Here is a 26,600-nt window from a genome sequence, read left to right on the forward strand (position 1 = left end):
ACTCATCAGCCATTGTCAAAACCAGCCCCCACATTTTAGTTTGCCCAAGAAACAAGTATACAATCACGTTTAAAACAATTATTTAAAATCTAAAAATCAACCCAATGAGTTCATCACTTTTTCAAAATTCCCTCATTACTGCATACAAGTGAAATCATCCAAATCACAGAATTACAGACAGTGCCTTCTGAATTTGACTTGAATGAATTGAGGATTTCCTGTTCACCTGTATACAGGATATCAAATGGCAATTATATATTTGTTTTCTTAAATTTTCTCATTAATAACTTCCAGCCCTAATATGAAAAGCAACACGTGACAGAACCATTCACAGGGCACATCAACCACTTGCTGCTGAACACTTCCACCAGGACAAAACCATAACAAAGAGTACACCAACACCGGAACGTTTCTGAAAGTTAATTTCCCAGAGGAAAGCCAAAGAAGGAAATTACGTTTTCACATCAGAATTGGATTTTTCTATCTTAATTCTAGCTGGTCTGATCCAAACCAGCGGCATGTTGAAGACCAGAAGAGACATCTCAGAATTTGATTTACAAGCTTATAGCCACTCAAACAAATGGAGAATCTTTTCTTTTTCATACAATGCAGTACAAAAAGATATCTCACGAGTGTCATCCACGAATCAAACTGAGACATTCCTCTCTAGTTCCAAAATACCATCCATTCATGTTGTTGATCTAAAAAAGAATAAGAAAACTATGAAACCGAGACTTTTTTATATTACCTAATAAACTTTACATTCTTCATCCCCGTTGAGATGCTTGCCCATATGAGAACATGTCTGTGATATCTTTTGCAATACAATATCAAATATCTTCACACGAGAGCTTCAAAGGAATTTTTATTGATCGACAAAAGACAGTTATTTTTTTTTGCGATCAAATTCTCATAGTCTAAATTAACAGGGAAGGGAAAAACGTAACAAGAGAGATAAAGATTGCGTTTGGGGGTAACGACACATTAGGACGCAATGTAAAACCTCCATGACAAATTAACCATTAATAGATCATTAATATCTGTCGTCTTCATCAGCTCATGTTATTCATCATAGGGATACCAGAACAGGCTACAGTATGGCGCAGTTCATGTAATAATCACATCAATAACGACAAGCCATGACAGAACCACCGAAAACTATCCCCAAGGCACTCAAGGTGGAGGACAAGCAATCAGGAGGAAAGAAGTATTAATTTTGCTCCAAGTGAAGCTATTTTTTCATAGATCTAGTCATCCAAATGAACCAAATCAGCAAAATATCCACCAATAACAGTATCTCCATGTCATCGCATGGCGTTACAACTCAATGTGGAAGTATGTCTGAGTGAGTGAGTGAGAGAGTTGGGTTTAACGCCGCCTTTACCTTATTCAAGTCAAAACAAGGAAGAAAGCTTGATATGATAACCACTTCGGTGCAACCCACGAGGATGGGTAAAGTACTGACCAACCTAGAAACATAATCGAGTGAACTGGGATTCATATCCACAATCACAGGTTTCTGATGTGCCCAAGGGATGCAACTCTACACAGACTGAGAATGTGATTCTCCCAAAATCAAAGAAGAAACTGTCTGGAAATCTTTTGACACAACCCGAAGAAACGTACATGTGTGTTGCATAACATAAAGATTGGGCTGTTACCATGGTTATCTGAATGTACAAGTCACGATCATATAAACATTGCACTTTCATTGAATCAGATATTGTTTCTATATCAACTAATACACAAAGCAGTCCTGAAGACTCACAAACTGGACATAGGCTGCCTTTAATACTTAATCGTCAGAGGCAGATTACCATAGGGTGGAATAAGTTCCGGAATCACGTCCTGAACTTTACCATGGATATCTGTGTGTGGAGCTCCCCTTGCAGTCAAATACTGCAGCCATTGCATGCAGGGAAGTCTCTCCAAGGAACAGGAAGAATGGTATTCTCATGAAGATCTCCATCATGCTCATTTCCTTGAACGTTTTAACGTCATCAAAGCAGAAAGGCATATATCATATTTGATGAGAGATTTATCTGTTTATTCCATTATTCGCTTCTTCTTGGTAATTTCACAGGCGCCATAACATGTTTCATGAATTTAAATTCGACATTGGAGAAAGTGATTTGCAATTCTGTTGGAAGCCAATTTAGACGTCCATTCTTGACTGACTAGGTGATAGCCAAATGGTTTTCTTCAGTTAATAAAAATGATGCAGCCATTGTCAAATATCGCCTCAAAGCCCAGCCTCAAATGTAATTGTTACATGTTCTGAACATTAATTTGTGCCACCAATGACAGCTGAGCAATTACAAATGGGAGAACATTATCATAACAAACACTTTATCACTAATGAATAAAAAAGCATAATGTGAATTTCTCTTTTGTCGAGGAAGCATATTTGAATTCAAATTTCAAAACTATGAGCAATTATTCGGGGAACATGTCTTGGAATCACCATCCATTTATTGAATTAAAATGGATGTAGCAGCTATTTGGAGACACGTAAAATGTTTTAAAGAGTGAATTGATTCATAAATGAACAATATCAAACTTGGTGATACACAATGCACTGATGAGTTTCAAATGTGTAGAATGAGTGAGCGAGTGAGTTGGGTTTAACACTGCTCTTAGCAGTATTCCAGTTAAACATAGCGTGATAACTTCGAGTGGGAGGAAAGCCTGAAATGATACAGGTGTTTACCACTTTGTTGAAACCCACAAGCATGGGTATGGTGCTGACAAACCTTGATCATAGGGTTCTGACATGCCCAAGGAATGCAACTCTGCACAGTGAATTGCGGCGTCTTAGACGACTGGACTACCCATGTCCCTACAAATGTTGTAAAACTGCAACTGCTCAACAGTTTGTTCTTGCAGTGTCCAGGACATTCACTCTGATGATGTGTGACATGTTCTGTTGTTTCAACAACTCTCTCACACATTCTTTCCCATCAAGCTTTACTGTCGCCAAAACAGCGAGTGAGTGAGTGAGTGAGTATGGTTTAATGGTTTAGCAATATTCCAGAAATATCACAGCAGGGGACACCAGAAATGGGCCTCACAAATTGTACTCATGTCAGGAATCGAACCCAGGTCTTTAGCGTGATGAGCGAACGCTTTAACCACTAGGCTACCCCACCGCCCCACTTGAGAAACAAGAACAACAGACACATCATAATTGAATAATTCAATCTCGTTCATTAAGTCAAATATGAACCTTGGAATCAAATTCATATTAAACATTCCCTAGTTTACGAACATGACAATGCCTTGGAGCTGATGGTGAGTGAGTGAGTGAGTGAGGTTGGTTTATGGCAGTGATGTCTCTGTTTAATGTCACAGAAGAGTCTAAACTGACGCAGCTGGTAAACAGTTACCACCTTACTGACACCGGTAAACATGGGTTTGTCTTACTCCCTTAATGACAGACGGCAGGCAGGGTAACAAAAAGTACCATCTTTTACCGTCGTTTGGTACGACACAGACAGGTATCGAATCCCCAACCTTCCACTCTCTGGGCAGACACTCTATCTACCTACACCAAACCTAGATTGAGTACCCAATTTCAATGGTAATATGCCACAAATTGACATCTTGAAAAAAACTTTTTAGCACCATTTATGTTAAAATACATCTGACACTATTGGAATAGAGATGTGAAGACATGAGAAATCTCTCCTGGTCGGGTATGAGAGTCTATCTAAACCGGACCCAAGCTTGACCTGTCAGAGCCCAAGTGAACATGATCAGAGCAAAACTTGAATTCAAACACATCTCAGCAGATCCAAGAGCAGATAACTCTGCACAGCAAACTGCCGGGTCTTGACCACAGGGCCAAGATTGCTACTCCCTTGGTCTGCTATGGAGGACAGCCAGCATTTCCTTGAAAGTAAATGGCTAAACTATGACAACTGTGCCTCTTTCCTGAAACTGTAGGGAAATAGTAATGCCCACAGAAATGAAGTGATGGTGATAATTCCAGTGGTTACCACATGACCTGTGACAGCGAAATCCAATCACAGCAACTTAAGAAACTTTAAATGAGCTTTTCCTCAGCATTGAAAACTTATTCCCTTTTTAAAGTGCTACTAAAAAAGAAAATGTCTAACAAATATTCCAATATTGATCACAACATAATAAAATTGAAGAAAAAAGAAGAAGATTCCAATAAACTGTAAATGAAGTTTTTAAGCCTTATGAAAGATGATCCATCCAAACCTACGAGGAGCCTGTCAAACAAATTCCAGTCCAACTTCTTCATACAATGTCCACTAAAAAGCGGATCCATCTTGATGGGATAGGGTCACCTCCAATTGCTAGGCAATTATAGGATTTTTTGTCCTCTGCAATGGGACACCTTCCTCGAGGCACACAGTTACAGAAGGTCACACAGGACTCTGGACAGTGATGAAAGCTCTGATGGTGAATGCGTGTTCCCCCCAGAAGGCACAGAATGGATCAAACATCCGTGTGGTAAGAGTCACATTTAAACCTCAGTCAATTTTTTCCCCCTAATTCAATAAGGTAAAAAAGCAGGAATTAGATCAAAGAGCAATTACCATGACAAATTAACAGGTTAACACTTGGCATGCAGATTTTGGTGCACGAGTATGGATCCGCCAGAGTGCCTGACAAGTAATATAACCACTGTGCACTTGCAAACTTTGGAGAAAGTTCCAGCGAGATTAAAGTGCCCTGGTCACAGCAAAGAGTCAAAAGTTTACACGACAAACATACGTTTGGTATTAAATCAATGACTGGAAATTCAGAAACGGATTAAATAAAAATACGCAAACTAGGGAACTGGACAACTCTCAGGCATGTCCAGCTTAAATCATAGATTCCTACAAAGCTTAATTATACTCATCCTCAACTTTCCCGAATATCACATCTCGATTCTACCACCATAGCTTAAACACAGATCCAGCTCACTAACTCAGCACAGGATTTTTCTCCCTCGGGTGCTTGAGATCAACAACCAATCAAAATGCCCCTCCTGAACATGTCAGCATCCAAATTTCCAGCCAATGTATCTATCCAACTATAAGACCTTCATAAATTAACTCTTTGCTAGAAAAAATATTTCCTGAGCGCTGACAGTGGGAGAGGAGTCTATTTGCTACATTCTGTTTGTATTTGAGACAGTGTCCGTAGGTCGGGTCGAGTACAGGTAATATCTCCGCTTATTAATCATAAAAGAACCATGTAATTTGATCGAAGGTTTATTTTTACCATCATGTCATTCAAACCAGGTTCAAAACAAAGGTATAGAAATGAACAGGTCCACATGTTTATCATAACGGAACGGAATAAATACCCTGTATTATCAAGGATGGACCATACCAGGTGGACAAACACGTAACTGATCATGGCCGTTTCAGTTGATACACTGAAGCAGATAAAACAATCCTGGATTTCGAGGGATGCACCATATCATTCAGTGGACCCAATTCTTGACAAGAAATATAGAGGTCATTACAGTACTTATCAAATCTTACAGTACGCTACACTACACCATTTCATTACTTTCCAGAACCCTCATATTTCTCTTGAAAGTACAGTAAAATATGTTTATAATGAACACGCTTATAATGAACTGATAGATAACTTAATTCTTGGTCCGGCCATGTGCTGTATAGTGAGTGAGTGAGTGAGTTTGGTTTTACGCCGCTTTTAGCAATATTCCAGCAACATCACGGCGGGGGACACCAGAAATGGGCTTCACACATTGTACCCATGTCGGGAATCGAACCCGGGTCTTCGGCGTGACGAGCGAACGCTTTAACCACTAGGCTACCCGACCGCCCCCATTTGCTGTATAGATGTTGTGTATATGCTTATAATGAACTATGGTTACAACGAACTAAAATTAGTGGTCAATTTGAGTTCGTTATAACCATAGTTTACTGTAATAATTGGGATTCACTAGTTTTGTAGGTCAAGGTAAAACCCTGTTGATATTATGATGAGGGATGTCATCACTCATTCCGATATCAATGTATCAATGCATTCTGAAAGTTGATTTATGAATATTGCTACTAACATAATAATTCACATTTACATTATTAAGATTACCTCAGTTAGGATGGACAATGAGGTGGAAGAAAATTCAATTTGAAACATTTAATAGATCAGTCTAGTTCATATTTAGCATTAAATTGATTAGTGAGTGAGTATGGTTTTACGCCACTTTTAGCAATACACCAGCAATATCATGACGGGGGACACCAGAAATGGGCTTCACACATTGTGCCCATGCAGGGAATCGAACTCGGTCTTCAGCGTGATAAGCGAACGCTTTAACCACAAGGCTACCCGACCGCCCCATTAAATTGATAAATTGCAAGATTACATAGAATTATTAATCGACATATATTGTGATTCCTTTGAGTTGATATATCGACTTTTATTTTTATGACACCCCTAATTATAATTATTCATTTCAATCACCTGTTCTCTAAATCACCCATCTCATCAGGACATTAGCAATATTGCAGCAATGTCACGGCTGTTTTTACAGTAATGAAATAATACTATTTAGTTTGTAAAACTTATACCAACCTTTCAAAATAATACCCAAATCGTGCACAAATCATTCTACTTAGCTAACAAGATATACGCAATCAACAACGACCCATCAATCTTGCCATTACAGTTTGTAGTAGCCCCTCAACAACTCAAATGAATTGCCTCTATAAATCAGCGCCATTCATTTAATTCCAATAAGCAAATCGTATGACTCGATCAAAATGCAGGGCACGTGACAGACACAATTCCACTTGTGAAGCTAACATGATATAGACCAATCGAGATAAGTCTCCCAAGACTTGGCAGAAGAAACTTTCCTTGATAGAAACTAATTGCGCAGTGAATAAGACTCCAGTCCTACCATGGACAGCCATCATCTTGGGAGGAATGGCCACGTAATTGACAGCCCGTTTCTCTCCTGTGTGGTGTATACATACCCAGCTGAAGCTATTGGCCACAACTTCCTCCACTGAATACTAAACACCTCGCAACAATTGGGGACCACTGAAATTATGAAAGACATTTCTAGCAACACCTTAAAGGAGAAACTTGTTAAGAAAAATCATTAGCTGAAAATTCTTTACAGGTTGTGACATGATTTGATGTAGAGAATGTGTTAGTTTGACTGAGTGTGGCTGTTTAATGGGTGCTTCGGTTGTCCAACTGACTGATAATACCAATCTTCAAAATTCGTAATTTATTGTTTGCATTACTGCAGTATTGTATGTTGTGATTATTATACTCCCGTGGGCGCTTATTACGTCGAAGACGGTTTTACACATTGACATTAAGAGAGAAGATGAAGACAAAACATGAAATGTCAACCCTACAGAGAAATTTTACCGAAGGCAGCCTATGGTTCAGATGACATAACATAATCAATTTGTGACATCATGAATGATAGATGATCTCATATCATATTTTTTATAACAATGAAGCACTGTCACATCATATGGCCCTAACTGCCCAATCAGCATTGATCAAATGCCCATGTGCAAATATCAGGCAATTATAACCCACGATCCTTCCTCTCTAATGGCCAGTAGTGTGTTATCCAACCATTGTGGTATTGTTAAAATTACATCTAGTCTCTGAAATGAACATAATTTACAGAGAAAAAAAACTGTTGTTATATCATCTTATAAAATATAATAAAAAGGACCTCCAAGACTCTCTTTGTTTTCAGATACTGCAGTAATCTAGACATACCCACTATTATAGTCTTGCATGGGCTGTATTGCATATATTTGTTTCAGGGTCTGTGTAATAGGCTACAGTATTGCCTGCTGTGACATTCTGGACAGCTAAATCAGTGCAAAACACCACACTGAATGAACCAATTCAATCATTTCTCAATCTCTGCTGGCACAGTGAGTGAGTGAGTGAGTGAGTGAGTGAGTGAGTGAGTGAGTGAGTTGGGTTTAACGCTGCTTTTAACAGTATTCAAGGTATATCGCGGCATGTCAGCTTAATGGGAGGAAAGCCCGAAGTGATGCAGGTCTCAGATGTTTACCACTTCGGTGAAACCCACGAGCAGGGGTATGGTGCTTACCAACAACCTAGAAACATAATCGTGGTGAACTGGGATTCGAACCCACAATCAAAGGTTTCTGGCGTGGCCAAGGGAAGCATCTCTGAACAGGTGAATCGCTGCACCTTTGACAACTGGGCCAACCTTGTCCCTTCTGCTCGTACTGATAGCCCAAATATTTATTCTGTGAAGTGGTTATTTATTGTTTGAGGATTGACACAGCAACACCAATACAGTTCACAAGTTTGTTCATCATGGAAATGAAGGCTGGATGGTGTACTAGAGTGAAGACTGTACCCAGCTCGGTGTTCGGGACTGAAGTTTCCCATCCCATGGAAGGCACTTCCTTGAAACGATTGCATCAGGCATTGAGCTGTCACCAGCACTACACATCTTTCCTCCACAGGAAATGATAGCCGCAATTTACCTCGTAATGGAATTTACGAAAAACTAAAATTTCCAGATAGTTCTAAAATGTGTGTTTACGAAGCATTTCAAAACTATTGGGTCAATATTGAAGTTTTTAGTTGAATCAATATCAGTTTCAAGGCAAAGACCTCCTCCACTAGTGCCAGCTGTGGTTCACAGGATACAAGCGCGCTCACATAAGACAATTCCAATATCACCCGATTCCTCTGGGGTTTTCTTTTTTACATCAGTTTCAACTTACTCCAAGTGGCACTTCTGGGGACATGCTGAAACATCTTATTCCACATCACAAAACAGCTTTTCCCACTCCTTGCAATCAACCAGCAGAGTGAATGAAACAGTGATGTTAAATGGCTCAGTTAGCGTGAATATTCAAGATACATAACAGTATGGGTGTGTGTGTGTTGTTTCACGATCCACTCAGCAAAATTCCAGCTTAATGACAACAGCCTGTAAATAATCTGGACCAGACAATCCAGTGATGGATACTATGAGCAACGATCTTCTCAGTTAGGATACAATGACAAGCATCAATCTAGTCAGTGAGCTTGACTACCTGATGGCTTCTTATGACAAGCATGGGTTTCTGAAGAATTCTAACCTGGACATCATCTGGATCAGACAATCCAGTGATGGATATAATGAGCAACGACCCATGCTGTCGGGGTACGTTGACACGCCATCAACCATGTCACCAAGCCTGACCACCTGATGGGTTTCTGAAGAATTCTAACCTGGATATCATCTGGATCAGACAATCCAGTGATGGATATAATGAGCAACGACCCATGCTGTCGGGGTACGTTGACACGCCATCAACCATGTCACCAAGCCTGACCACTGAATCTATGAAGTTGATGCTTACAACCAGCATAGGTTGCTGAGGACATGCTCTGCCCAGTGTCCCCCCATGGGGACAAAAGTATGGGTCAATGAAGATTGTTAATGTTGTCATTAGCAATATTCCAGCTGCATAGCAGCAGCCTTTCAACTCTGGACCACACAAATAGCATACTGGGGACTTATTCCAGCCAACATGTAGACTGAAAGTGAACTGAACCAAACTTAAAAGGCTTGATGGAACTAAAACCAGCAAACCCATTGATAGCCCCACAGAGAAGGTGGGTGGCAGTATTAGAACCCTACTTTCACCTTCTACAATCCCTTCCATGAGACTTTTACAACAATAGGTGGTTGTCCCCTCCCTTCACAGCACCACAGAGAAGGTGGGTGGCAGTACTACAGCGCCTATCTCGTGTCCACCTGATCCCTATACCGGTCATCTCGTCCAACAGAGCATGGAACCAAAGGGCATATTCTGATCCTGAATGTCTAGCCCATTACAACCCAAACCCACCTAACCTACACCTACCTACCCACACCCATCCAGAGACCCACCCCCACCCACCCATGGACCCCCCCCCCCCACACACACACACTAACCCCTACACATCCACACACACTAACCCCTACACATCCACACACATCCACACACATCCACACACACACCCACCCACCCACCCACCCACCCACCCACCCACCCACCCACACACACACACACACACACACACACACACACACACACACACACACACACACACACACACACACACAACCACCCACCCACCCACCCACACACCCACACACACACACACACACACACACACACCCACACACACACACACACACACATCTCTCTTCTCCCCCCCCCCCCCCCCCCCCTCACACTCACACACACCAACCCAACACCCCACCACACGCACCACCACCCACACCCACACCCAAAAAGTGAATAAGTGAGTGATAACAGTAGAACTTGCTAAGGCAAGGAATCAAATGTTATTCATGCACAGGCGAAGGGGGAAAAAAAGGGATCATAATCTACCTTAACAGAACACCGACAACAGGTGCCCTGCAGGTATGTAGCCACTGGATAACTTGATCAGCGGTTGTTGCCACAAAGCATTCTTGATGCTCCAACCAGACACTCATGGCTGCATTTGGAACAACTTATTTCTGCTCAAATGCCAGTGGGTCGGAATGTTGGTTTTTATCAGGGTGTTCAACCCTGGACTACAAATGTGAACTCATTAAGACCCATTTGCCAAAGCTGACATTCAAGCCTTGGTGAAAATAAAATTATTAATCTTGGTGCAACATTTATGAAAGAACAATACAGCTTTTCAGTAGCCAAGTAACTACTATCACTCCTGCCACAAGACTTTCACCTCAACCAAGAGTAGCCCCCTCCCTCGACAGCCTCACAGAGAGGGTAAGTCATGCTATAGTATCTGCTATTATCACTCCTGCCACAAGACTTTCACCTCAACCAAGACTAGCCCCCTCCCTCGACAGCTTCACAGAGAAGGTAAGTCATGCTATAACATCTGCTACTATCACTCCTGCCACAAGACTTTCACCTCAACCAAGACTAGCCCCCTCCCTCGACAGCCTCACAGAGAGGGTAAGTCATGCTATAACATCTGCTACTATCACTCCTGCCACAAGACTTTCACCTCAACCAAGACTAGCCCCCTCCCTCGACAGCTTCACAGAGAAGGTAAGTCATGCTATAACATCTGCTACTATCACTCCTGCCACAAGACTTTCACCTCAACCAAGACTAGCCCCCTCCCTCGACAGCCTCACAGAGAAGGTAAGTCATGCTATAACATCTGCTATTATCACTCCTGCCACAACTCTTTCACCTATTCTGACACCATTCCTGGAATCCCTAAACCTGTGTGGCGTATCTCCAAAGGATGCACCATCAATTTCTTGTCACACAGTAATCTGCAATGTTGAGTGTTGCCCTTTCCCTCCTCTGAATGCATGGCAAGCTCCATGTGTGCCTGCCCAGCTTGCTCCATGCACATGAGTTAATGACTTCTCTCGTGTTGCAGACAATCACTCCAAACTCCAAACAGATAGTATCTGTCTATGATTCCACAAAGATGAAGGAAGCAATGACTGGCCTTGACTCACTCCACACACACCATCAAATGTTCAGGTGTGCAAGTTTACAGATTGAAATTGGACACAAGCTCATGCCTTCCACATTTAACATTGATACTGCATTTGTTCGAAGGTTCATTTGAACACAAATGGATTAACAAAATGTTTTCTGACATTAATGGCACCAAAGTCGGAGTTCATAATTTGAAGGAGACATTGGACAATATTTCATCTCTGTAACATGAACATAAATACCACATTTGCGCCAAGGTTCAGCTGAATATAAATGGATTGATGTTTGTTGAATGTTTAATGCCACACTCATATATTCCAGCTATATATATATGATGGTGTCCAATAAATTAACACATCCGAGCCAGAGTGAGTGAGTGACTATGGTTTAACGCCGCTTTTAGCAATATTCCAGCAATATCACAGCGGGGGACACCACAAATGGGCTTCACACATTGTACCCATGTCGGGAATTGAACCCGGGTTTTCAACGTGACAAGCGAACGCTTTAACCAGAAGGCTACCCTACCGCCCCTGTCCAAGCCAGACAATCCAGTGATTAATAGTGTGAGCAGTGATCCACACTGTTGGGAGGTATGATGACATGCAATCAACCAAAACTGGTCATCCGATCTATTTGGTCGCCTCTTACAACAATCTATGGTTGCTGGGGACCAATTCTAACACAGAATCTCCATAGGAGTAAAATATTATAGACAACAAAGACTCCTAAAACTTGAAGAAAACATCATTGTGTAATGAAGGAATACATAACACACATAACACTGTTTGTAATAGTCACCCTGATATGATGCAAATATTCTCAATGTTGAAAACCTCTTGCGCATGATCCTGTTTCAACATCTATGGCTCAGAGGGAGGGCATCATCTTCCCAAGGCAAGGAATGCTGGGGGGGGGGGGGGGGTCCTTGGAAAACAATTAGCGCCAGGAATAGTACAGGTGATGTTTAGGTTGCATCACATTCACAAACTATCACGACTGGTAAGACTGGAGCCAAAATTGGTTCAAACAAAATTATCTGAATGCCCTAGTTGCTCATTCACCAAGGTGAAGAACCGTTCTTTGGAAATGATGTCAAAAATGTAAGCAATATCCAATTCTGGCATATCCGTTGTTTATTTTACTCTTGCTGGTGAGAGCTTACATGCTTTGGAAATATTAACTTACTGTTATCTGAGAGACTACGTGAAGGAGATGGCTGTTATGCTTGTTATTCGAGATAAGGTGTGAATTATGACATAATTCAAGTCATGTGATGATGGTAAGGGACCAATAACAACTCAAGATCAAACAACACTTAGCACTAATGATGCAAAGGTTGGACATGACTCCTGTCTGAGATTATGACACATAAAACTCTAACGGTGCCTAACCTGGCACAAAAGAAGATTCCCTGCACAAATGGTCCACTTGAATATTACGAGACAAAACAATCATTAGACACTAATGGCGCCAAGGTTGGACTTCATTACTTGTAGATGCTATCACCACTGTGGAATAAGACTTTGTAATAGAAATAGAACTTTCTGTGTGGTCCGTATATAAGGGAGGAAATACTGAAACAGACATGTGAACCAAGGACAGAAACAGGCCAAGCAATCACTATACACCATATACCACTATACCACCATACCAATATGCCATTATACATGTACCTGCAGTCAAACTTGATGATACATTTAAGGCCATCCATATTTTGTTTCTCATCCAACCTCAGCCAGCAAGAGAGTAAGTTGGTGAAATTTATGAAAAAAATAAATACATAAAATATTGTTTATTACTAATTGTGTAACATATTTTATGACATTTTTAGATTTAGAACACTTTCTTACAATCATTAAATTAATTCATGACGTAGATCAAGTTGCTTTCGAAGCCAATTTCTAATAAAAATAGCAGAAGAAAGGTCAAACTGACCTGGGTTTTTTAGTGTTTGAATTTTTTTTTTTATCATTTCAGGGCATAAATTGCCACAGCGGCAGGGATAATTGAGATAAGAACACTTTTTATTATTTCACGTCCTAACGAAAATTCAGGACAGATGGGAGATGGGAAATACAGAAAAATATATGGACAGTCTAATACTTGACTTCAGTATGTTTGCTGTTATGGAGGTTATAAACATACAACCTGGAGAGCACACTGTGGAAATCCAGAATGGTGGCCTAAAGTCAACTTTCTCAATTCACACTTTCACTGACAGACGAGGGATCACAAACAGATGCAACATTATCAAATTTCCACAAAGTATTTTTTATCATTACATGGCGATTACAAATTATAAACGATTTGGACACACCATGCCAATCACAAAGTTTTTTCAACCTGAAGAAACTCTGGTAAATGAATGCCCTTGTGATGAGATGTTGAAACTTCTGAAACTGTCAAACTTGTGGTAAATGATGAACAGATGAGTTTATTTTACGACTTGATCTGTCGGAGGTTTTTAATGATAGAAAAGGAATGTAAATAGCACTGCAATGCAAGCTTACATACGGCTGATGAGATCCTGATGTGGACGATGGAGAGGGATGTGCATCAGAAAAAAAAGGGCAAGAACAGAACTGATGGCAATGTTGACATGGAGTTGCCTTAAAGTGAGTTTATACAATTGATGCTGGTTCATGGGGTTACAGAACTGAGTGAAAGACCGACACTACAGGGAAGATATACATGAACTCTACTGTAAGACGAGGAGAACACTGGCTACAGTGTAGATGCAGTAAAGCGACATTGTCATAATGAGTGAGTGAGTGAGTGAGTGAGTATGGTTTTACGCAGCTTTTAGCAAAGTTCCAGAAATATCACGGCGGACGACACCTGAAATGCTTCACACATTGTACCCACGTCGGGAATCGAACCTGGGTCTTCGGTGTGACGAGTGAACGCTTTAACCACTAGGCTACCCGATGACCCCACATTGTCATATTGATGCAGGGATCATTTGAGAGCCAGATGAAGGTATTCTAGTATACTACTCAACATTTCTATAATATATACTCAACAATATAATTCCAGCTATATGGCAGTGGTCTGTAAACAATCATGGCTGGACTAGACAATCCAGTGATTGACATCATGACCTTCAATCCATGCAATTGGGATACCATTTCAAGATATTGTATATTTTACAGTAACAAATGTGTGATGTTTCACTTACTAGATTAATAATAGACTTTGTCATCATGCTACAAAAAACATTTCATTTCTATGTATGTGTGCTTTTATTGTTTAACTCCCCACTCAGCAATATTCCAGCTATATGACAGTGGTCTGTAAATAATGTCTGGGCCAGACAATTCAGTGATTGACATCATGTGCATGAATCTATGCAATTGGGAAACAATAACATGCATCAACCAAGTGAGCTGGCCTGACAACTCAATCCTGTTAGTCGCCTCCTTATGACAAGTATGGGTTGCTGAAGACCACTTCTAACCTGAATCTTCACAGCCATTTTACCTGAGTGAGTGAGTGAGTGAGTGAGTGAGTGAGTGAGTGAGTGAGTGAGTGAGTGCATCAGTCAACACAGCATTTCAAGATCCTAGGAGAGCTTGATACTGTATTTCAAATGTCCATACTGCCAAGAAACACTCTTAAATTCATGCCTTGCAACACATTTCCAAATAATCTGATAATTCAGCCTATTTCTTCTGTAGAGCCAATGACATTTCCAACTGGAATCACAGATGCTGAGCAAGGTAATCATGGCAACTGAGAACAAATTCTGTCAGTGCAAGAGCTGCCTTGAAGATGGCTTTGATCAGGACTTCAATCAAAGACTTTCCATTTGCCAACTGAAGCCAGAACATTTTCTACCAGCAATTATAACAATATTTGAGCTTCGCGAGGCTGCAGTTTTATCTTCATTATATGTGTGTTCATCAAAGATGCCACATAGCACAAGTAATATGCTTCAGTGGTATTAATCATATCTCCGCCAAGTATAAGAAACACACCACATGTAGACTTGAGATGACACGGCCTTCAATACAAATACCATCATGACTCTTCAAATGAAGACACTCACCAAGAGGACCTGTTTTTTCACTGAAGTCCAAACCATATGATCGTGCTTGTTCTACAGACAACCTCAGATGTTTTGTAAAAGATGTCGGAGAGTCACAAAATAACATCCTGTGTTTAAGTTGGTTTTGAAAATATTGAATATGTGTCAGTTAGAGTATTTCACATGTGAACAGAGTGAGGTTTTCCAGCCTGCCCAATTCATAGATGGCAAAAAAAGCCAGGTACTATTACTGGTACAACTAATTAAGGATTTGGACGGTGAAGAGGACTTGTTTTGAAAATTTGATTGTTTTGTGTGATGACAGCCAAATTACAGAAATTATGGCAATGATTTAATAGAGGTAGGGTATTCGCAAGAATTATTATATTCCATGTCTAAATTGATTTGGAAAATGTCTGTTGACTAAATGTCAGCCTGTAAATAAATAAGGGAGTGTGGGACCCTCAGTGTACAATGATAAATGATCAATAAGGTCACGCAGTGAAATAAACCAATCCTCATTGGTCGACTTGTGGGGAACCTTTTCTGTCCAAGAATCCCCACTAGGCTCCCATGAGTAATACACTGATTTTGAGATCGTATTCCGACAATATTGTGTTCAGAAAACCTTGTCATGACATTAACTGAACAGTTGAAATCAATTATGAGCTAATTTCAGTTGACAGAGGACTTTAGATTTGCTTCTCTGAAGGAACTCTAACTGAAACTGGGCAGGCTTGTTTCAAAAAGAGTGAGTGAAGAGGGTTTAATGCTGCTTTTAACCAGAATCCAACATCATAACAGGGTCACCAGAAATGAGATTCCCACATTGTGCTCATGAGTGTAGAATCTAACCCTTGCTTTTGAAAAGACAAGCAAATATATTTTTAACCACTTGGCTTGCCCAGTTCTAAGTTTGACGAAGAAGAAAAGCCCCAAATTATCTCCAATCAAATGTTGATCATAATCAGGATGAATCTGGGTAACAAACATATGAACAACAGGTTCTGTTACAGATAAGGGAAGCAACTCTGCAAAGCAAATTGAAGCATCCATGCGACGAGATTTTTACCAAACTGTAAGCACTCATTGCCAAAAAAAGCTGTTCATAAGATCTGGGAGAAAATAAGCTAGTGATTTTTAAATCCTGTTTAGCTCAAGGTAAGTTTTTCAGCGAGTGATGATAAGAACACAGAAGACTTTTTTTCCTGTTATCAGTGACACAATAAAAATAAATCAAGAACAAAAAACAATGTCTACCTTATTTATAGGACATCAAAGATATGTTCTTTCCAACTAACAGACGTAACAGAGACAACTGTTTAGCATCATCACCTGCTGCAGTCAGACACAATACCCACCACGGAATCTTTCATTCCCTCGACTACAATGTAGAAACAAACAGCGCACATCGGCACCAAGATCCTTAAATGTGTACAGAGCAAAAAGTCTATGTAATTAACTTGGAAATAAATACAGCAAGCCATTGAATACCCCGGCCATAGACGTCCCTCCAAGGTATTCCATGTCGCCTGCAAAATTAAATCCAGTTTGAGAGGCTATCTTTCTTGATAGCAAAGCGATTTTTTAGAGGTTATCTAATAAACAACATACATGTATACATCATGCTGTAGCTAACGACGTCTGATTCTTAATCTCTTCTTGTCAGTAGCCCATTTGTTTATGTAATTCAAAAGTTAACAGAAATTACAAAAGTTTTATTCCTGTCCTCAAAAAGGAATTGATACTTGGTTATCTAGTAATAATATTAGTTCATCATAGCATTGCTTGTAACTTGTCTCCTTACATTTAGAACGTTGTGCAGATCAAAGCAGCCAAGTTCGCACCGACCCTCAGGACAAGATTACAAGGAACTGGTTGATATTCTTGCATTTTGTTACTTACCACACCAGGGCATGAAACTCTGAAGAACATAGTGACAACAATGACATATATTTCCTGATGCCTGACCATAAAGTAATTCTATAAAGGAATGTTCTTTGCTTGAAGCAAAATATCTATCCTGTCATATCATATTACCACATTAAAAAGCAAATCACAAAACTTCTTATGCCCCTTCCTGTTTTTTAACAAGCAGGATGAGATCAGGACGTCAATGCAAACCTTCACAGCATGGATGAATACTCCCACGTTCGCTAATCCGTTGACCAGCATAACAAAATGTCAGATGTATATCCCTCAAGGATGTAGAGTTGGTGCTACATCAATAGTGAGTATGGTTTTACGCTGCTTTTAGCAATATTCAGCATTATAAGGGAAGGGGACACCAGAAACGGGCCTCACACAATGTGCCCATCTGGGGAAACGAACCCAGGCCTTTGTCTTGGCAAGCCAACACTGTAAGCACAGGGTTACCCCACAACCTAACTATGTAAACAGACTCATATTATTTTCTTCATGAACACACAACCAAATCCATGACACAGTAATGGCGCCCTTATTTTAAGGCGTTATTAGTTAAACACAATACTGTCAACTATGAGTATGACATATTTCAAGTAACCAATAGAACTTGTCCTTTGATTTCAAAGGACGATATCTGAAATGACAATAGCCACAGATTTGGGATGAAGAATGGTTTCATTAGAGCCAAAGTTTTATCTGATTTCCTAACATCCTAAGGTGACTAAGTGAGTGAGCTAGTATGGTTTTATGCCGATTTTAGCAATATTCCAGCAATCTCATAGAAGGAGACACCAGAACCGGATCTTGGGTGCAACAAGTGAACACTTTAACCACCAGACCACCCCACCACCCCTGAGGTGACTGAGTAAGTGAGAGTGGTTTTATGCCACTTTTAGCAGTATTGCAATCTCACAGTGGGAGACACCAGGTGGGCTTCACACATTTTACTCATGTGGGGAATTGAACCAGGATCTTGGGTGCAACAAGTGAACGTGTTAACCACTAGACCACCCCATCACGCTAAGGTGACTGAGGAGTGAGACTCAAGCTTGTCACTGGTAATACTAATCAAGTCTGCCTGGTAATCACAGACGATACTGTTTTCACAAGTGGAAAACAAGCTAATGTAAATTTCAGAGCAAAAGTATTTGACATTGTCAAAGATATCCCTTACATCATATATAACAGAAGCAATCAAGTTAGGACAGAGCAAACCAAGAATGTTCAATGTTGTGTCAAATGGATTCCTTTGAACATATGGGCCAAAGATGAGACTTAGAAGTTCGTTTTGGTCAGCCATTAATGTGCAAAATATTCTCTGTTGGAAGCACTCATAAAATCTCCATAATTTAACCTCAGCAATATTTGCTGGTAGCTTAGGTCAACATTTAGTTCCAGAAATTAAGTTAACTGATTCAAAAACACAAAATAAAAATAAATCCAAATGGAGCCCAGTATAATGTTTCATTTCAGGATCAGCGCTGAGTCAAATCATTCTAGACTTGAGTTGGATTTATTTTTCAAATATTCTCTAGGGCCTGGGAGACAGACTACAGGCATTCCAGCCAGGTCACAGAAGAGATTTGAAAGTCTGTTAGTCAGACATCAATGTGCTTAATCACCTCAGCTAGAAGTACTCATAAAATGTTCATCATTATTCCTCAGCAATCATAGCAGGCAGCGGCCACTTCCCACAACAACAAAGAAGAGACAAGGTCTGGCCAGATCATCCTATGTAAAATGACTGACAACTTGCTCATAACAACAAAAAGAATTGACTAATATTGTAATTACTGTGAAACCTGTTGGACTGCTCAGTTACTAAGTGGCAACTAGTGATCAAGGATATTCTATCATTTTAGAATACAAACATGTCATGATCTTATTGATAGTCAATTCCCTTTGAAAGTATCTTTATGGTGACAACATATCTTTCAAAACTTCAATTCTGTTTGAAGACATGACATTGTATTCCTGAAGTGGGCTTGGTACATTTGTACAGGTTAATCAGTACTTTAATGAAAATGAGCAAGATGCAATCGTGATGGTAAGAAACTAGAGGTGAGGTGAGGTGAAATGGGGTTTAACGTCACGTCCAAGGTTATTGCACTTATATAGCGACGTGTGTGTGTGTGTGTGTGGTATGTGGTATGACGTGGCTGGGGATCGAACTCCGGACCTTCCGCTCTCCGGGCGGACGCTCTACCACTAGACCACGGAGGTGGTCGGTAACAGTCTAGAAATCACCATGGAAGTATTATCCCACTATGGCTACTTACTATATATCTTGAAATTAACGCATGAATTAAATGCGAAAAATGCGAGTGGTCTTTGCATGCATTAATTAACTTTCCATTTATGTCTCCAAATGACTATCAACAATAAGATGGCCTCACTGCGCACTTTGGATGGCAGAAATACCAGCTTGAATATAAACACAAAAAGAATTTTTTTTAGCAGCAGTTGTAACAAGTAAAAACAGTGTCATTCAAAGAATAGGAATTACACAATGGGCATCCGGTGAGTTATCACTGCTGCTACCCACTCGTGTCAAGCTTGTTGACACCTTCTCCACATACCAATCAGTGAACTGTTGTTGATTCAATTATTTTATTGCCTCTGAATTGCATTAATGCCAGTCAACAGAGTAAACAAAAAAAACTGTGTGTTGTTTTTAGGAAAACACTGTTGTTTTTACAAAAGTGCTCTGTTTGATTGGATTAAGGTAAGGATATGTATCATTCCATTGGGGATGGGGTGAGTGGAGTCGCATTGATATTGAGTCGCATTTATCGGCTACGGGTCAGCAGTCGTGTTAATTTGGAGACGCATTAATTTCCAGATTTACAGTATATCACAGTATAATGCCTTGAGATTGTGTGTGCTGGGTTTAATGAACAGTCTTCCATTTGTACCATGGCGTGTCAGTTTAATATGGGTGGAAAGCCTGAAGTGAAGCAGGTCTAAGATGTTGACCACTTTGGTGAAACCCAAGAGCACATCGGGGCAAACCAGGATTCCAACCCACGATCACAGTGCAAAGGAACAGGTGCTGACAAACAGAGATACCATGTCGCAATCTAACATGAATACCCCAGACACAGTATCTTGACTCCGTGTCGACCAGTCCTTGTTTTAGACTCTTTATGTCGAGCGCCAGACAGGGTAACAAGAAGTACCATGTTTTAATTTATTTGGGTATGACACAGCCAGGGATCGAACCCCGACCTTCTGCTCTCCTGGCGGATACTCTACCACTAGACCAAGGAGGCGGTCCTCTCTAATGTCTTAAGAAAATATGTATCTTTGCCTGTTTGTGTTTAATAGGAATTCCCTATCTTGTAGCAACCCAGATTATCTAAATCATGGCAGATATTCCCCAGACTACGGCAAACATCTCCTACATAAGTGCAAACGCAATTTTGTCATCTCCTCCACTGGATAGAGCATTTCAGATTCCACTTCCCTTCAAACGAAACATCCAGACATGTCTTTCATAATGGGTCTACCATTTTTCTAATAGAAAAGAGCAATTATGTCAAGCAGTACATTTAAAGTGAAACATTAGACCCAAAGATCACAAGAATTATTCTGTCATTTTCAAAATCCCACACAAATGTCAACTCGCTAACACCACATTCGTTGTTAAATGAAGCTTAAGGAGAGATGCAGCATTTCTATGCCCCTCTCGACTCCGCAAACTGACAAACTTGAACCGCATGAAAAACAGCCTTCCTATTAGTCCAACGAGGCCATGCTGGCACAAGGCTGTTCCTTTAGCCAATCCCGATTTGCCGATCACGGGTGATCCGTTGATGAGAGGAATTAGTCAACAGTGATGTAGCGTTACTGACACACTTAGTTGCTACTGATTGCTCTCTTCAGTCGCAATGCTTTTTTCACAGTTATTGATGTACCTCAGAAAAAGAAAGACAAATTTGCTTTTCACAATCTTCCTTGCTGATTCTTATCTGGGTCCCTTTCAATATTCTTTCATGTCAGGGTTTACAATACATGATGTATTGCCGCAACTGATTAAAACTGATAACATCTATAAGATAATCATTATTGGAAAAGCTGTAAATGATTGGAGTGAGAAAACATTCAACTTCTTGAAGGATATGAAACCAGGATATATTTACATTTCATATTGCTCAATAGCAAGACGTGTAACATCACCACTGAGTCTATCGATGGTCTATTCTTCATATACTACTCAACTTTTCATAGGGAAACAGATATTTCATAAGTAATCAGTTCATAAGGGAATCACAGGAATATTCCTATTAAAAGTTGGGTGGTATTTATACACATCCTTGCTCATATTATTATGACAGTATTTTGACGGTGACTTATAGACACTCTTGCTATTTGATAGTCCTAGGTTGGCCTGGGATTTTTCCTGAAAATACTCGAAAAAAGTCATTTTGCTTCAGCTTTTACAAAAACCAACATAAATAGCTTGCCGGACATGCTGCATGTAAAAGAAGTATAGAGCCACAAGGCCCTGTAGCTCACCTGAATTAAAGAACTAATTCATGCAACTTCAATCCTATTATGCTGACAAAGATCAATACTGATTTAAAGCAAAATAGGTTCAAAAGAATAGATTCCAGAAAGAAACAAATACTACATTTCTGCAACATTGAAATTGAGTGCCAGCCATGATTCTTTGATCAACCCTGAATTTTCTTACCGCCATTATCATTCACACTAAAATTCCGCTGTCTGTACCGATACATGCTGCTTATCCTATTTAACAATGATACAAACTAATCAATGGGCTAAAATGAAAACAAACACCGTGCCACAACATGATCTTAATTGATATTAAGTAAGGTGAGCTAAAACCTGTTCAGCTCCTCCTTTCAGAGACAAGATTTTGATGACACAAATTCCAGGCCCTAACATGAAATGTTAGATACTTGGTCCCTGAACAGTCAAGAGTGAGCGAATATGGTTTCACACCGCTTTTAGCAATGTTCCAGCAATATCACATCGGGAGACACCAAAAATTGGCTTCACACATTGTGCCAATGGGGAATCGAACCCAGGTCTTCTGCGTGATGAGCGAATTCTAGCAATATCACAGCTGGGAACACCGGAAATGGGCTTCACACATTGTGCCCATGGGGAATCAAACCCAGGACTTTGGTGTGACGAGCGAATGCTTTAACCACTTGGCTACCCCCCTGCCCCAAAAGTGTGAGGGAGTGAGTATGGTTTTTGCAATTTTTAGCAATATCACAGCGGGAGACACAGGCAATGGGCTCACATACTGTACCCAGGGGAATCGAACCCGGATCTTCAGCATCCCATCACATCAAACCTAAGTGAGTGCATGTTGATTAATGCAGTCAGTAATATTTAAACTAACCAAACACAACAGCCATTATCTAATCCAGGCAGAACCCACACAATCAGGGTGCCATGAATGACATACAAAGCAGCTAGATTAATCACCCAATCTTCATTAGTCACCTCACATGACAACTCTGGCGTACTTATTGTGCCCCCAATTCCAAAAACAGACATTAATTTCTGAGTTTCATGTATTTGATATTCTGGAGTGCCCTGTGTGCTCACTGTGCTTTACCAACGACAGCAACCGTGGAAAAACAGTGAGTGAGTGAGTGAGTGAGTGAGTGAGTGAGAGTTGGGTTCAACGCCGCTTTTAACATTATTCCAGTTATATCACGGCGTGTCAGCTTAATGTGGGAGGAAAGCCCCAAGTGATGCAGGTCTCAGACGTTTACTACTTCGGTGAAACCCACGAGCACGGGTATGGTGCTGACAAACCTAGAAACATAATTGGGGCGAACCGGGATTCGAACCCACAATCATAGGTTTCTAGTATGCCCAAGGGACACAACTCTGCACAGCGAATCGCGGCGCCTTAGACGACTGGGCCCCCTGTGCCCCCCGTGGAAAGACAGAGTTATAAAGCATAACTGACAACAAATATTGGTGTACTTACATAATCTATGATGTGACTTCTATCATCCAAAATCTGAAGAAGAAACAGCAATGTCAAAATACAAACATGGAACCTATTTCAAGATGCAAGAAAAATCAAACAAATACAACAATCTTAATTATACATAAAATTACATTCAGATCTTCCGTTTCAAAACAGTGTATTATTGTGAATCATATTGTGGAAAAATATTTGCAAATGTCAAAACTACATGTACTTGAGGCAGACCATGCTCCATCATCATGGGGGCATCTTTGATCATCATCTAGACATTGCAACTTGTGATGGCCCGGTGTCAAATTTGACACTGTCTCGGTATTATTAGGATAATCATAAACTGCTAAATCGATATAAATAACAAAATTTACATTTACACACTAAAAAGTAGGTTTGGATTCCTTAAATCACATTGCTAGTACTGCCCACTGGCCAGAGCTAGTCTCCCTTTAATCAAATAAACCTGCAGCAAAATACAGGTACGACATTGACTTAAGTGTTGGCAGGAGAATACTATCTCCCTCAAGAATGATTACATAGACAGCAGTGTATAGGATCATTTGTTGAAAAACAAAAGAAAAGAATTTAAAGTGTGAGGACAGCCAAAAAGAAGGAAATAGGGCTATGATGTGATAGAGGTTATGTATTGTAAGGAATTTTACAGGTATGACATTGATTTTAGTGATTTTGTCTCAAACTAGGTTAGATTCTATTTGAAGACATGTACAAGAGACCGGACATCTGACAGACACTGCCTTGCTAGCTGCATGACACTGAAGTATTTAAAGACATTTTTACTCCACTGGTTGATAACAGTGTTCAAAATAAGCATCTGCCTTTAGACCCATGGCAGGTCGATCTCTTGGCAGGCCCGTAGTTTCAAATATGTGTAGGTCCTCATGGCCTGCAGTAAATTATATGTCAACATAGTTATCACAGTAAGCTGCAGTTTCTTAAATGAGGGACTGAAGATTGTAGTCAGTTCCTGCAGCTTCTAAAGTCTGTGCGTTCTGATGGCATCCTGGCAATTTGTCTTATTTCAAACACTGGTTGATTATCATGCAGGTGAGCTACAGAATGTAGAAACTCAGTCCTGAAGGCATGTCCCATCCCACAATATCAGACTGTCAATGTCTTCAACTTGTGTCCATTAATGTGTGTGTGAGTGCGTGTGTGCATGTTCATTCGTGTTTATTTATTGTTTAACACTGCACTCAGCAATATTACAGCACTATGGTGCCAGCATATAAACAATCGAGTCTGGACCATAAAGTCTGGTGATTCATACTATGAACAGTGATCCAGTTAGGATGGCATGCCATCATCCATGTCATGATGTCAATCACTGGATTATCTGATCCAGTCTTGATTATTTACAGACCGCCGTCATATAGCTGGAAAATGCTGAGAGCGGCATTAAATAACAAACAAACAAACCTGACCACCCGATCCAAAAAGTCACCTCTTACCACAAAACAGTCTTCAAGAGATAATCTTTAACCCAGAATCCCCATAAGTTCCCAATTTAGTCATCTCTTACGACCAGCAATTGATGCTGGAGACACCTTCCACCCCGGATCTACAACGTGGGAACGACCACTTATCTATTCACAAAAGTGATATTTCAACTTACTGAAAAAATGCTAGAACCACATGTGTTCAAAATCCAGCACTTATCTGACTATTATCGGCAATTGGGGTCCAAGTGGATGGCAACAGGGTAATAAGGAGATACGATGGATATTATTCCCCACCCAACCATTCTTCTCCTGCCGCCATAGATCTCTGTCAGTGTTGCCAGCAGGAGAGAAATTGTTTCTACACAGTTTAATCTGTAGGATTCAACAGGGGAGCCCCAATCTCTCATCTCCTGTCCCTGATAAATGGTATCCATTCACCACAGAATCCGACCATAACGATTATTGTCATAGGCGATATCGATGAGTGTGAATCTGTGGGGAGCGAGAAATTAAAAGATTGCCTAATGGAATCTCTATCTTATACACTGGAACACTTCAAAGGAAAAAAAGTCGGATTAATACGAGTTCAGGTGATATACAGCGCAATCTTGTTTTTTATGGATTCAAAACATTCTGTGGTCATAATCGTTCTCAGTTACAAGCCATTATGATAAAAACTTCAGTTTTGGATACATAACATCCAAATGTAAAATAACATAAGTGATCAGTGGTTGCGCTGCAAAGTTCCACAGAATTCAATTAGCCTTGACTGGACATATATGACTTTTACAAATCAAAAATGTTTGATCTCAAGAAACAAGACCCTTATTTCACTGGCCCTGAGATCTGTCCTGTCATAATGGAACTCGTTCATGAAGTTGGGAAAACTTGGTTTTTACTTAATCAAGATCTGATGTGTCAAGAAAGTAAGACTGTAAGAAATCTTAGTTTGCCACTGTCATTACTATTTGAACTCTGTGCAGAGTTGTGTCCCTTTGGTACGCCAAAAACCTTTGATTGTTGATTCGAATCCCGGTTCATTCCAAGGTTTGTGAGTGAGTGAGCAAGTGTGTGAGTGTGTGAGTAGATAATTTCCAATGCCCCTACCCTTCAAATTGATATTGCTGGAATATTTTGCTCATAGCAGCATGAAAACCCTCACTCAATATTTTGGATCAGAAAAAATGTGTTTGAATCCCATCAATAACCCTTTAGAGCCATTAAAATCTTGCTGGATGGAATCAACACCTCCTGATCAAAACACAAAGTGTTTGCTTTTTTTATAAAATCAATGTGGTTTTCATCTTTCCCTTTAAGTAACCCATTGGCATTGAGAAGAAAAGGTCCCTATGCAGCGTGATAAGAGACAACTAATGAGACGTGTCATCGCACCTCAACGTCGCGGGTTGTTTTGATGCTCTTGCATGCTTTCATTCACTATTTGTCTTGTCCACACTTAATCATAAAGGGTCTGCCCGGATAGCGGAAGGTACGGGTTTCAATCCCCGGCCTCGTCATACCAAAAGACGTTGAAAGATGGTACTTGTTGTTACCCTGTCTGGTGCTCGGCATTAATGGGCTTAAAACAAGGACTGGTCGGCTGGGAGTCAGTATACTGTGACTGAGTGGGGTATTCATGTTAAACTGCGGCATGGTATCTCAGTGTGCTAGCACAATAAATCAGTCCGGACTAGTACAAGCAGCGACACAAACACACACGTGCATGCACGTCGCTATATAAGTGC

General features: G+C 40.3%; 1 protein-coding gene across 8 annotated transcripts in view; it reads right to left on the reverse strand.

Moving 5' to 3' along the window:
* LOC139463861 (poly(rC)-binding protein 3-like) overlaps nt 1-26,600 on the reverse strand; it is a 348,995-nt gene that overhangs the window by 222,932 nt on the left and 99,463 nt on the right. For all 8 annotated transcript variants that reach the window (XM_071245245.1, XM_071245243.1, XM_071245246.1 and 5 more), the window contains exon 3: nt 23,399-23,431. The gene's annotated coding sequence lies outside the window, so the exon portion shown is untranslated. The remainder of the gene's footprint in view (nt 1-23,398; nt 23,432-26,600) is intronic.

This window comes from Haliotis cracherodii, unplaced genomic scaffold (assembly GCF_022045235.1).
Source record: "Haliotis cracherodii isolate W230 unplaced genomic scaffold, xgHalCrac1.p SCAF_16, whole genome shotgun sequence".
Taxonomy (NCBI): Eukaryota; Metazoa; Mollusca; class Gastropoda; order Lepetellida; family Haliotidae; genus Haliotis; species Haliotis cracherodii.